This window comes from Bos taurus, chromosome 17 (assembly GCF_002263795.3).
Source record: "Bos taurus isolate L1 Dominette 01449 registration number 42190680 breed Hereford chromosome 17, ARS-UCD2.0, whole genome shotgun sequence".
Classification (NCBI taxonomy): Eukaryota; Metazoa; Chordata; class Mammalia; order Artiodactyla; family Bovidae; genus Bos; species Bos taurus.
In genome coordinates, this window is record NC_037344.1 from 67625693 (window position 1) to 67638644 (window position 12952).

General features: G+C 41.2%; 1 protein-coding gene across 6 annotated transcripts in view; it reads right to left on the bottom strand.

The window, feature by feature from the left end:
* Positions 1 to 12952, bottom strand: part of TTC28 (tetratricopeptide repeat domain 28) — a 579079-nt gene that overhangs the window by 231745 nt on the left and 334382 nt on the right. The gene's annotated exons all lie outside the window — the stretch shown is intronic.

A 12952-nucleotide genomic window follows, 5' to 3' on the forward strand; every position in this document is an offset into this window, starting at 1 on the left:
TCAGGACTCGCTGGCGAGCTGTGCCAGAGGGCTTCCCGTTCTTTCAAGTGACTCTGGCTGTAATTACAGGAGAACTAGCACACGAAGGTGACCACCGTCACCTCCTTCTGTTTCAGGAGCATCACTCCTATTTCCTCCTAGTCCCCTTCTCAACCTTGATGCAGAAAAGGATATTGTGACCACACTCATGGTACAGCATCATAATATGACTCACATGTGACTTTACTTCCTTATACAGGGACTCTGTAGAGGGGGTCCTTCTGCTCTGCTTATGCCTCTGCTCCCTTGCCTGGACTCTTCGGGATGGAAGTGGTAAAAATCTGTACATTTCTTCCAAGCCTCAGGAATACCATCCTCATCTAGATCCTTGATTTCTCCCAAGGACAATTAGCTCAGTCAACAAATAATTATTGAGTACTACATATGAAGCAGTATTTTAGATGCTGGGGAATAGCATCTAAAATTGTTGTACCTCTGGGGTACAAGAGAGGAAAAAACAACACACAAAAATACTGTCATCATGGAACAACATTCCGGTAGGAGGAAATCCACTTCATGGATAACAGCCTTTTTATGGCAAAGGGGCTTGCGTAACTCAATGAAGCTATAAATCATGCCTGGCAAGGCCACCCAAGACGGATGGGTCATAATGGAGAGTTCTGACAAAATGTGGCCCACTGGAGAAACACTTCAGAATTCTTACTGTGAGAATTCCATAAACAGTATGAAAAAGAAAAAACATATGACACCAGAAGATGAGCCCCACCCCAGGTCAGTAGGTATCCGATATGCTACTGGGGAAGAACAGAGGGCAATTACTGATAGCTCCAGAAAGAATGACCAACCTAGACAGCATATTAAAAAGCAGAGACATTACTTTGCCAACAAAGGTCCATCTAATCAAAGCTATGGTTTTTCCAGTAGTCATGTATGGATGTGAGAGTTGGACTATAAAGAAAGCTGAGTGCCAAAGAATTGATGCTTTTGAACTGTGGTGTTAGAGAAGACTACTGAGAGTCCCTTGGACTGCAAGGAGATCCAACCAGTCCATTCTAAAGGAAATTAGTCCTGGATATTCATTGGAACAACTGATGCTGAAGCTCAAACTCCAGTACTTTGGCCACCTGATGCTAAGAACTGACTCATTTGAAAAGACCCTGATGCCGAGAAAGACTGAAGGTGGGAGGAGAAGGGGACAACAGAGAATGAGATGGTTGGATGGCATCACTTTCAATGGACGTGAGTATAAGTGGGCTCCAGGAGTTGGGGATGGACAGGGAAGCCTGATGTGCTACAGTCCATGGGGTTGCAAAGAGTTGGACACGACTGAGCGACTGAACTGAACCAGAAAGAACGAAGAAGGTTGGCCAAAGCAGAAATGACGTTCAGTTGTGGATGTGTCTGGTGGTGATGGTAAAGTCTGATGCTATAAGGAACAATACTGCATAGAAACCTGGAATGTTAGGTCCATGAATCAAGGTAAATTGGACACAGTGAAGCAGGAGATGGCAACAGTAAACACCAACGTCTTAGGAATCAATGAATTAAATTGGACAGGAATTAAGAGCCTGTGTGCTCAGTCATGTCTGCCTCTTTGTGATCCTATGGACTGTAGCCCACCAGGCTCTTCTGTCCACGGAATTTTCCAGGCAAGAATACTGGAGTGGGTTGCCATTTCCTACTCTAGGGGATCTTCCCAACCCAGGTATTGAACCTGCGTCTCATGAGTCTTCTGCATTGGCGGGCAGTTTCTTTACAACTGAGCCACCTGGGAAGGCACAAAATGGACAGGAATGGGCAAATTTAATTCAGATGACCATTATATCTACTACTGGGGGCAAGAATCCCTTAGAAAAAATGAAGCAGCCATTATAATTAATAAAACGATCCAAAATGCAGTACCTGGGTGCAATCTCAAAAATGACAGAATGATCTCAGATCATTTCCAAAGTAAATCATTCAACATAACAGTAATCTAAGTCAATGCCCCAGCCACTAATGCCAAAGAAGCGGAAGTTAACTGGTTTCTATGAAGACCTACAAAACCTTCTAGAATTAACACCAAAACAGATGTCCTTTTCATTTTATGGATTGGAATATAAAAGTAGGAAGTCAAGAGATAACCTGGAGTAACATATAAGTTTGGCCTTGGAGTAAAAAATGAAGCAGGACAAAGGCTAATAGAATTTTGTCAAGAGAACACAGTGGTCATAGCAAACACCCTCTTCCAACAATACAAGGGCCGACTCCACACATGAACATCACCAGATGATCAATACCAAAATCAGACTGATTATATTCTTTGCAGTTTAAGATGGTGCAGCTCCAAGCAATCAGCACAAACAAGATCTGAAGCTGACTATGGCTCAGATAGTGAGCTCCTTATGAAAAATTCAGGCTTAAATTGAAAAAAGTAGGGAAAACCACTAGGCCATTCAGATATGATCTAAATCAAATTCCTTATGATTACACAGTGGAGGTGATGAATAGATTCCAGGGATTAGATGTGGTAGACAGAGTGCCTGAATAACTACGGACACAAGTTTGTAACACTGTACAGGAGGCAGTGACCAAAACCATCCCAAAGAAAAAGAAATGCAAGAAGGCAAAGTGGTTGTCTGAGGAGGTTTTACAAATAGCTAAGAAAAGGAATGAAGTCAAAGGCAAGGAAGAAAGGGAAAGATATACCCAAATGAACAGAATTCCAGAGAATAGCAAGGAAAGATAAAATAGCCTTCTTAAATGAACAATGCAAAGAAACGGAGGAAAACAATAGAACGGGAAAGACTAGAGACCTCTTCAAGAAAACTGGAGATATCAAGGAAATATTTCATGCAAGGATAGGCATGATAAAGGACAGAAACAGTAAGGACCTAACAGAAGCAGAAGAGATTAAGAAGAGGTAACAAAAATACACAGAAGAACTATACAAGAAAAGTCTTAATGACCTGGATAACCATGTTGGTGTGATCACTCACCTAAAGCTGGAAATCCTGTAGTATTAAGTCAAATGGGCCCTATGAAGCATTACTATTATATGCACAAAGCAAGTGGAGGCTATGGAATTCTAGCTGAGTTATTTAAATCCTAAAAGATGCTGCTGTTAAAGTAAGGCACTCAATATATCAGCAAATTTGGAAAACTCAGCAGTGACCACAGGACTAGAAAAGGTCAGTTTTCATTCCAATCTCAAAGAAGGACAATGCCAAAGAATGTTCAAAATACCATAGAATTATGCTTATTTCACATGCTACCAAAGGTTATACTCAAAATCCTTCAAGCAAGTCTTCAGCAGTACCTGAACTTGAGAACTTTCAGGCATACAAGCTAGATTTAGAAGAACCAGAGATCAAATTGCCAACAATCACTGGATCATGGAAAAAGCAAGGGAATTCCAGAAAAACACCTACTTCTGCTTCACTGACTACACTAAAGCCTTTGACTGTGTAGATCATTAACAAACTGAAAGAGAAGAGAATACCAGACCACTTTACCTGTCTCCTGAAAAAACTGTATGTTGGTCAAAAAGCAACAATTAGAATTGGACATGGAACAATTGACTGGTTCAAAATTGGGAAAGGAGTATGACAAAGCTGTATACTGTCAACCTGCTTATTTATCTTATATGCAAAGTATATTATGAGAAATGTTGGGCTGGATGAAGCACAAGCTGGAATCAAGATTTCTAGGGAAAATACCAACAACCTCATACATGCAGATGATACCACTCTAATGGCAGAAAGCAAAGAGGAACTAAAAAGATTCTTGATGAGGGTGAAAGAGAAGAGTGAAAAAGCTGGCTTAAAGCTCAATATTCAAAAAACTAAGATCATGACATCTGGTCCCATCACTTCATGGCAAATAGATGGGGGAAAAGTGCAAACAGTGACAGATTTTATTTTCTTGGGCTCCAAAATCACTGCAGACGATGACTGCAGCCATGAAATTAAAAGACACTTGCTCCTTGGAAGGAAAGCTATGACAAACCTAGACAGCATATTAAAAAGCAGAGACATCACTTTGTTGACAAAGGTCCGTATAGTCAAAGCTATGGTTTTTCCAGCAGTCATGTACAGATGTGAGAGTTGGACCATAAAGAAGGCTGAGCACCAAAGAATTGATGCTTTCAAACTGTGGTACTGGAGAAGACTCTTCAGAGTCCCTTGGACTGCAAGGAGGTCAAAGCAGTCAATCCTAAAGAATATGCATTGCAAGGACTGATACTGAAGCTGAAGCTTCAATACTTTGGCCACCTGATGCAAAGAGCCAACTCACTGGAAAAGACCCTGATGCTGGAAAAGTTTGAAGTCAAAAGGAAAAGGGGGTGGCAGAGGATGAGATGGTTACATAGCATGACCAACTCAATGGATATGAATTTGAGCAAGCGCCAGGAGATAGTGAAGGACAGGAAGCCTGGTATGCTGCAGTCCACAGGGCTGCAAAGAGTCGGACATGACTTAGCAACTGAACAACAACAAGGAGGAAACAGATAACAAAATTACATAAGGCAATGACGTAGTTAATAGAGTAGAAGACATTATGTGCTATGGAGAAAAAATAGAGCAGGAAGGGGAGTGGGTAGGGAATACCTGCATTGGACAGGATGGTCGAAGGGAGCCTCATTGGGAAGTTTGGTGTGCCTGGAGAGGGCAGGGAGAACCAAGAGATGAAGTTAGAGAGGAACAGGTGGTCAGAGTTCCGGAGGCCACTCAAAGAATCTTGGCTTTTATTCAGTGTTAGATAGGAACTTATTTCATTGGTTTTGAGTATCAGAGATGCATACTTTGTCTTACTTTTTAACTGGATATTTCTGATGGAAATTAGTAGGTGTCCCACATAAAAAGAAATAAAAAAATTCAAGTCAGGTTCCCTAATTAATTAGCCCTCTCTAATTAGCAGCTTTATGATTAACACAGTATTTTAACACATTTAAAGCTCTGAGACTTCCTGCAGAAAGACTTCTACTAAGCTTATTTTTTAACCTTTGATATCACGCACCTACTAGGCCCATAGAAACCTTTGATTATCAAACATCTTACAAAACACAGTTCAGAGCCAAGTTTAGGAAACACTGAGCTACACAATTTTTAAGGTCCTTTGAGATATAATAATCTAAGATTTTGTAATCAGAAACATTTTAATACAAGCCTCCTAACTAAACTGATATTACATAACATCAACAAAATTGCTCATGAAAAACAGATGAAATAACTTCAGGCTTTAGATGTCAATGCTTTTCCTCTCTTGCTGCAGGGAAATAATAACAAAGAGAAGGGAATCATGAATACTTGGAAGCAAAATTAGGGCTAAAATCCCTTTGACACACTGTGATACTAAGCAAAATCAAAGTTGAAGTCATCAGTTCAAGCAGAGACCCCTCAGTGGCTCTTGTCTGTCACATAAGAGTAGCTTTACAGCTTGAACTATGACAACTAACACAACCCTGCAGCCATTTATATCTGACACAAATGTTTATCTCAGCTACCGACTTTGTAAATTAGACTTTATGCAAACAATAGTTCTGAACCACTAAACTAGAAAAATAGAGTTTTCCACACTGCAGCATGGCTAAATTAAAGTTACATTTTTCAAAGCAATATACTCATTACACAATTTCTTTCTTTAATCATCTCTTACATCAAAGTATCTCAAATGTTTTGTACAACCACGATATCACTCAGTCACTAAAATCTAGTATAAATGAACAGCCTATTTCTATAGCTTCATCTCTGATACAATTAACTATGAGCTGTATATATAAATCAGTCTTATGAAGGGACCTGGACTGACAGATCTACAGATTTCTATTTGTAAGGATCCCAAGAAGTCATGCATTATACACATGATTCCTTATTATACATAGATAACTCAGTTAAACTGTATTGTTGTACAGTCACCCAGTCCTGTCCAACTCTTTGTAACCCCATGGACTATAGCACACAGGCCTCCCTGTCCCTCACCATCTCCTGGAGTTTGCCCAAGATCATGTCCATTGCATCAGTAATGCCGTCCATCCATCTCATCCTCTGAAACCCTCTTCTCCTTCTGCCCTTGATTTTTCCCAGCATCAGGGACTTTTCCAATAAGTCGGCTGCTCACATCAGGTGACCAAAATACTGGAGCTTCAGCTTCAGCAGCAGTCCTTCCAATGAGTATCTAGGGTTGATTTTCTTTAAGATTCACTGGTTTGATCCCCTGGCTGTTGAAGGAACTCTCAAGAGTCTTCTCTAGCACTACAGTTCAAAGGCATCAGTTCTTTGGCGTTCTGCCTTCTTTATGGTCCAGCTCTCACAACCCCACATGACCACTGGAAGACGACGGCCTCGACTGTATGGACCTTTGTCGGCACAGCAATGTCTCTGCTTCTCAACACACTGTCTACGTTTGTCATCGCTTTCCTGCCAAGAAGCAATCGTCTTCTGATTTTATGACTGCAGTCACCATCCTCAGTGATTTTGGAGCCCACGAAGAGGAAATCTCTTACTACTTCTACCTTTTCCCCTACTATTTGCCATGAAGTAAAGGGGCTGGATGCCATGATCTTAGTTTTTTTAATATTTAATCTTAAGCTGGGTTTTTCACTCTCCTCCTTCACCCTCATCAAGAGGTTCTTTAGTTCCTCTTTGCTGTGTGCCATTAAGAGTGGTATCATCTGCCTATCTGAAGTTTCATGTTTCTCCTGCCTATCTTGATTCCAGTTTGTAACTCATCCAGCCTGGCATTTCTCATGATGTGCTCAGTATATAAGTTAAACAAACAGGGTGATAACAGACAGCCCTGTAATACTCCTTTCTCAATCTTGAACCAATCAGTTGTTCCATACAGGGTTCTCACTATTGCTTCCTGACCCACATACAGGTTTCTCAGGAGACAGGTATGATATTCTGGTATTCCCATCTCTATGAAGTGAAGTGAAGTGAAGTCACTCAGTCATGTCAGACTCTTTGTGACCCCATGGACTGTATAGCCTACCAGGCTCCTCAGTCCGTGGAATTTTCCAGGCAAGAGTACTGGAGTAGGTTGCCATTTCCTTCTCCAGGGGATTTTCCCAACCCAGGGATTGAACCCAGGTCTCCCGGATTGCAGGCAGATGCTTTACCGTCTGAGCCACCAGGGAATCCCATGTCTATAAGAGAGTATTATTATATGCTGTATTACACACAGATAACCCAGTTAAGGTTCTAAGGCAGGGATTGGCCAAATGTTAGCCTAGAGGTCTAACTTTTCTCTCCCAAGGGCAAGCAAAGATGAGAAATACGTTATCCCACAAGCCCCAATTGGCAGTAAAGAAGATATCATGGCTTTCCTCATGGGGAAGGGTAGCTCATAAGATCAGACAATGACTACCAGAAGTCAGCTCCTCATGAGACCACAAGAGGTGCAATATTGTTGACAAGTAAGCATATTAGATGCAGGGTGGGAGCCAAGCTACAGAACCTTAATAAGGGGTAAGAGGCAAAGGTAGGTCAGGAATTAGGCCTGGCAAAGACAAGGAAGACAAGGGTAGACCATCAGAGAAGGTGGTCTGGAAGGGTTCCAGAATAAAGGTTAAGATACACAAAGTGGTTTCTAAGGAAGCCACAGGATGGGTTTTCATGGTGAAGCTTTATGTTGGACGTTGAATGAGAGATAAATGAGACAGTTTCTGGCATCAAGAGATAAACAAAAATAACAATAATGGCTAACATCTATTACATCTTTACTCTGTGCTTTCACTATGCATGATGTTAGTGTGTTATGTGCATTTTTAATCTCTTTAACAGCCCCATGAATAGTTTCTGTTTTTACCCTCATTCTACAGATGAGTAAACAAACGTTGAGAGAGGTTGAGCAGCTAACTTGAGTGTTTTTAAAAAATAATACGACTCTACTCATACAACTCAATAGCAAAGAAAGCTAAATGATCTAATTCAAAACTGGGCAGAAATGTCTATTCAGATAGACATTTTCCCGAAGAAGACATACAGATGCCCAACAGGTACATGAAAAGATGCTCAACATCTCTAATCATCAGGGAAATATAAGTCAAAACCTCAACGATACATCACCTCACACTTGTCAGAATAGCTATTATCAAAAAGTCAAGAAACAATAAATGCTGGGAGGATATGGATAAAAGAGAACCCCTGAGCACCACTGGTGGGAACGCAAGTGGGCACAGCTATTGTGGGAAACAGCATGGAGGTTCCTCAAAAGACCCAAAACAGCCCTCAGGATCCAGCAATCCCACTTCTGGGTATTTACCAAAGAAAGCGAAAACACTTACCAAAAACAGACATACACCAGCCTGTTCACTGCAGCACTACTTACAATAGCCAAGACATGGAAGCAACCTAAGTGTCATCAATGGACGAATGGATAAAGAATGTGTGGTATGTATACATTATCTGTTGCTGTTTAGTCACTAAGTTATGTCTGGCTCTTTTGCAACTCCATGGATTATAGCCCGCCAGGCTCCTCTGTTCATGAGATTTCCCAGGCAAGAATATTGGAGTGGGTTGCCATTTCCTTCTCCAGGGGATCTTCCCAACCCAGGGATTGAACCTGTGTCTCCTGCATTGCAGGTAGATTCTTTACCCCTGAGCCTCCAGGGAAGCCCTGATATGTATGTATGTATGTACATACATACATATATATACACACACAATAGAATATTCTCTGCCACTAAAAAAGAATGAAATCTTGTTACCTGCAAAAACATGAATAGACCTTAAGGGCATTAAGCTAAGTGAAATAAGTCAGAAATAGAAAAGCAAATACCATATTATCTCACTTTTATGTGGAATCTTGAAGGAAAAAAAAAAAAAAAAACTAAACCAAAACAAACAAACACCTGAGCTCACGGATTCAGAGAACAGACTGGTGCCTGCCAGGAGTAGTGGCAGGGGGATGGGCAAATAGTTCAAACTGCCAGTTATACAATAAATAAGTCATGGGGATATAATGTATAGCATGGCAATTAGAGTTGATAATACTGTATTGCATATTTGAAAATTATTGACAGAATAAGTTTTAAAAGTTATCATCAGGGACTTCCCTAGTGGTCCAGTGGTTAAGAATCTGCCTGCCAATGCAGGGGACATGAGTTTGATCGCTGATCTAGGAAGGTCCCACATGCCACAGAGCAATTAAGGCCATGCACCACAACTACTGAGCCCGTGGGCCTAGAGCCTGTGCTTCACAACGAGGGAAACCAGCGTGAGAAGCAGCCCACGCACTGCAATGAAGAGTAGTCTCCAGAGTTACTGTGGAGATTTCTCCATGTAAAGAAATACCAAATCATTATGCTGTACACCTGAAACTAATATGTCAACTGTACCTCAATAAATTTTTAAATTATAAAACTCTATTACATTTGTGCTTTACATATTACATCACATACAGTAGTCTAAAACAAGCATGTCATGCCTAGTGACACAAAAATGAATAGCAACCCCCAAAATCAGCAATGTGTAAATTATTTTTTCTTTAATAATAAACATTCGATTCTGAACTGGGACAATTTCACAACATGCAATCTGCCTTTCATTTCATATATAATCATTCTACTTTCCTATATCTACACTATTCACCTGTGTCAATTCTGATATACATGTGAAGCAACGCAGACAAAAGAATGTAATGCTGTGTATTCTTTTTAAATTTTTTATTTATTTATCTCTTATTTATGACTGCATCAGGTCTTAGTTGTGACACGCAGGCTTCTCTCTAGTTGTGGTACATGGGCTTAGTTGCCACGTGGCATGTGGGATCTTGGTTCCCGGACCAGGGATCAAACCTTGTCCCCTGCATTAGAAGGCAGACTCCAAACCACCAGACCACCAGGGAAGTCTCAGTGCTGTGTATAGTGTTCAAATGGTTTATCAGTGCTCACTTACTCCCTCCCAATCAGTCTTTACAGAAAGAAGAAATGAGAAGAGGTGTGTATCAGATCACCTGCTGAAATACTTTCTCAAGGAAGGTACCTCAGTTTACACATATGTAGAACAAAGACAATACTCTAATTGTGTGGCTTACTTTAAGGATTAGAGGAGACACTGCCTGTACCCTGTGGGACACAAGAAATAATCAGCAAATGGTAGCTGTTGTTATAGTATTACAGATTTGCTAAATGACATATCCCGCCAGGCTCCTCTGCCAAGGAATTCTCCAGGCAAGAATACTGGAGTGGGTAGCCATTCCCTTCTTCAGGGAATCCTCCCAACCCAGGGATCGAACCTGGGTGTCCTGCACTGCAGGCAGATTCTTTACTGTCTGAGTCACTCAGTTCTGTTCAGTCGCTCAGTTGTGTTCGACTTTGCGATTCCATGGACTGCAGCACGCAAGGCTTCCCTGTCGTCACTGACTCCCAGAGCTTGCTCAAACTCATGTCCATCGGGTCGGTGATGCCTTCAGTCTTTACCAGCATCAGGGTCTTTTCAAATGAGTCAGTTCTTCGCATCAGGTGGCCAAAGTATTGGGGTTTCAGCTTCAGCATCAGTCCTTCCAACGAATATTCAGGACTGATCTCCTTGAGTTCAAGGGGCTCTCAAGAGTCTTCTCCAATACCACAGTTCAAAAGCATCAATTTTTCGGTGCTCAACTTTCTTTATGGTCCAACTCTCACATCCATACCTGACTACTGGAAAAACCACAGCTTTGACTAGACAGACATTTGTCTGCAAAGTAATGTCTCTGCTTTTTAATATGCTGTCTAGGTTTGTCATAACTTTTCCTCCAAGGAGCAAGCATCTTTTTAATTTCGTGGCTGCAGTCACCATCTGCAGTGATTTTGGAACCCCGCAAAATAAAGTCTCTCACTGTTTCCATTGTTTCCCCATCTTATTTGCCATGAAGTGATGGGACCAGATGCCATGATCTTCATTTTTTGAATGTTGAGTTTTAAGCCAGCTTTTTCACTCCCCTCTCTCACTTTCATCAAGAAGCTCTTTAGTTCCTCTTCCCTTTCTGCCATAAAGGTGGTGTCATTTGCGTATCTGAGGTTATTGATATTTCTCCCAGCAATCTTGATTCCAGCTTGTGCTTCATCCAGCCCAGCATTTTGCATGACGTACTCTGCATATGAGTTAAATTAGCAGGGCAACAATATACAGCCTTGATGTACGCCTTTCCCAATCTGGAACCAGTCCGTTGTTCCATCTCCGGTTCTAACTGTTGCTTCTTGATTTGCATACATATTTCTCAGGAGGCAGGTAAGGCGGTCTGGTATTCCCATCTCTTTAAGAATTTTCCACAGTTTGTTGTAATCCACACACATTAGCAGTTCTACTCAAAAATCATCCCCTATGTCAGGCTGCTTCTGGGTGACCCATACTAACTTACTTACACACTTAAAATTCTTGGGACAAGACAAATATTAGAAAGAGTGATGTTAAAACAAAAAGTCAGTTATTTGCCCAAGATAATAACAGTAAATGAGACAAACTCAGAAAAACCAAGCAATAAACACTGAATCATAAATATCTTATGGTAGAAAATGGCGTTTCAAAGTTATTGATGTTCCTTCGACAGCATCCAGATAGGTGTCAGAAAGCCCAAATTATTCAGGGATAGCAAAAATTATTAGAGTTATTAAAAGGGCCCTTCTTGTAGGCTTTTGTACAGATAAAACCAGAAAAAATATGAAAGGGCTGGATAAACGGATTCACCATTTGTCCTGTTCTTCCTTCTTAAGACATGGACAGTAAGTTAACAGAAATCGTACTGAAAATAATTCATGCTAAGTAATTTATAACCTGGGTATATAATTTTCAGATAATTATGCCACCACACTGAGGTAGAGTGATTGCACTGATAGTTCCAATTTTTCACCCCTCTCACTGAGGATGCGGTAATGGCTTGAGGCTCAGTCAAGTTCACTTGCTTATTAGGCCAATAAAATGTGCACTTGTGATTCAAGCAGAAGCTTGACAAGAACCTGCTACCCGGCTTTCATCATAAGAGCATGCCCAGGGTGACCTGCTGGAGAATGAGACACACGGAACAGAGCCTGCTCTGCACGGCCGTCCCAAGGGACTTCTCAGACACGTGAAGGAGGCAAGGCAAGGTCAGGAAGCTGCCTCGCCAGCGTCCAGCTGACTTCAGCTGATGGCAGACATACACGTTAGCCCTGCTGAGCCCAGCTCTGATTGGAGATGTGTATGCAAAAATAAATGTGTATTGTTTTAAACCACTGAGGTTTTGCGGCTGGTTTGTCATAAGGCATTACTGTAGCAACAGAATGCTGATATACATGATTCTTAAGCTTGTGAAAATTGTTTACTCACTATAAAGCCCGGACTCCACCAGAATGACTACATGACAGTATCTCAACTATGACCGAGTTGTGTGCGTTTCAACAGGGTTTGGGTAATCACTTTTCTTTGGGTGTTTCTAAACAGATTTTAATAAAGAGATGCATCAAGCGTGGGACCTTTCCTATTATACTAGTTTTAAGCTCAAAATCAGAAGGCATCAAGGAAACTGAGCTGCCTAGGTCATATCCATTGAAAAAATTATCTTGTATCATGGCTGACTTCCTAGGTGCATGCAGGGGAGTAGCACGATACTATACTAAACCCTGGGCTAAATGCCTACAGTATCTTTCCTATTTCCAATTTCTGTGATTTCTCATTCTATACCTTGATAGAACCCTGTTTCCTAACTATACAGAAATATTAGTTTCCAGTGAGAAGAAAAAGCAGCTGGATTTCTATTTCCTGGAAAGTCTTCTCCAGTATTCAAGAGTCTGATCTTTGCATATCAATCTAGAGGAAACTCTATAAGCTGGGAAATCCACTGCTGTTAGTAGCCACACGGGACACTGAAACAGCCAGGTGCCAGGGCAAATGACACTTAGCAAACAGGAATAAGGCAAGCCAAAAGATCCGTTTCTAAACTTCAGTGGAAGAAGGGGCCAAGCCCCTGCTTTCTTGTGATCCTTTACCTAAGTCCAATTCCTTCCATAATCATG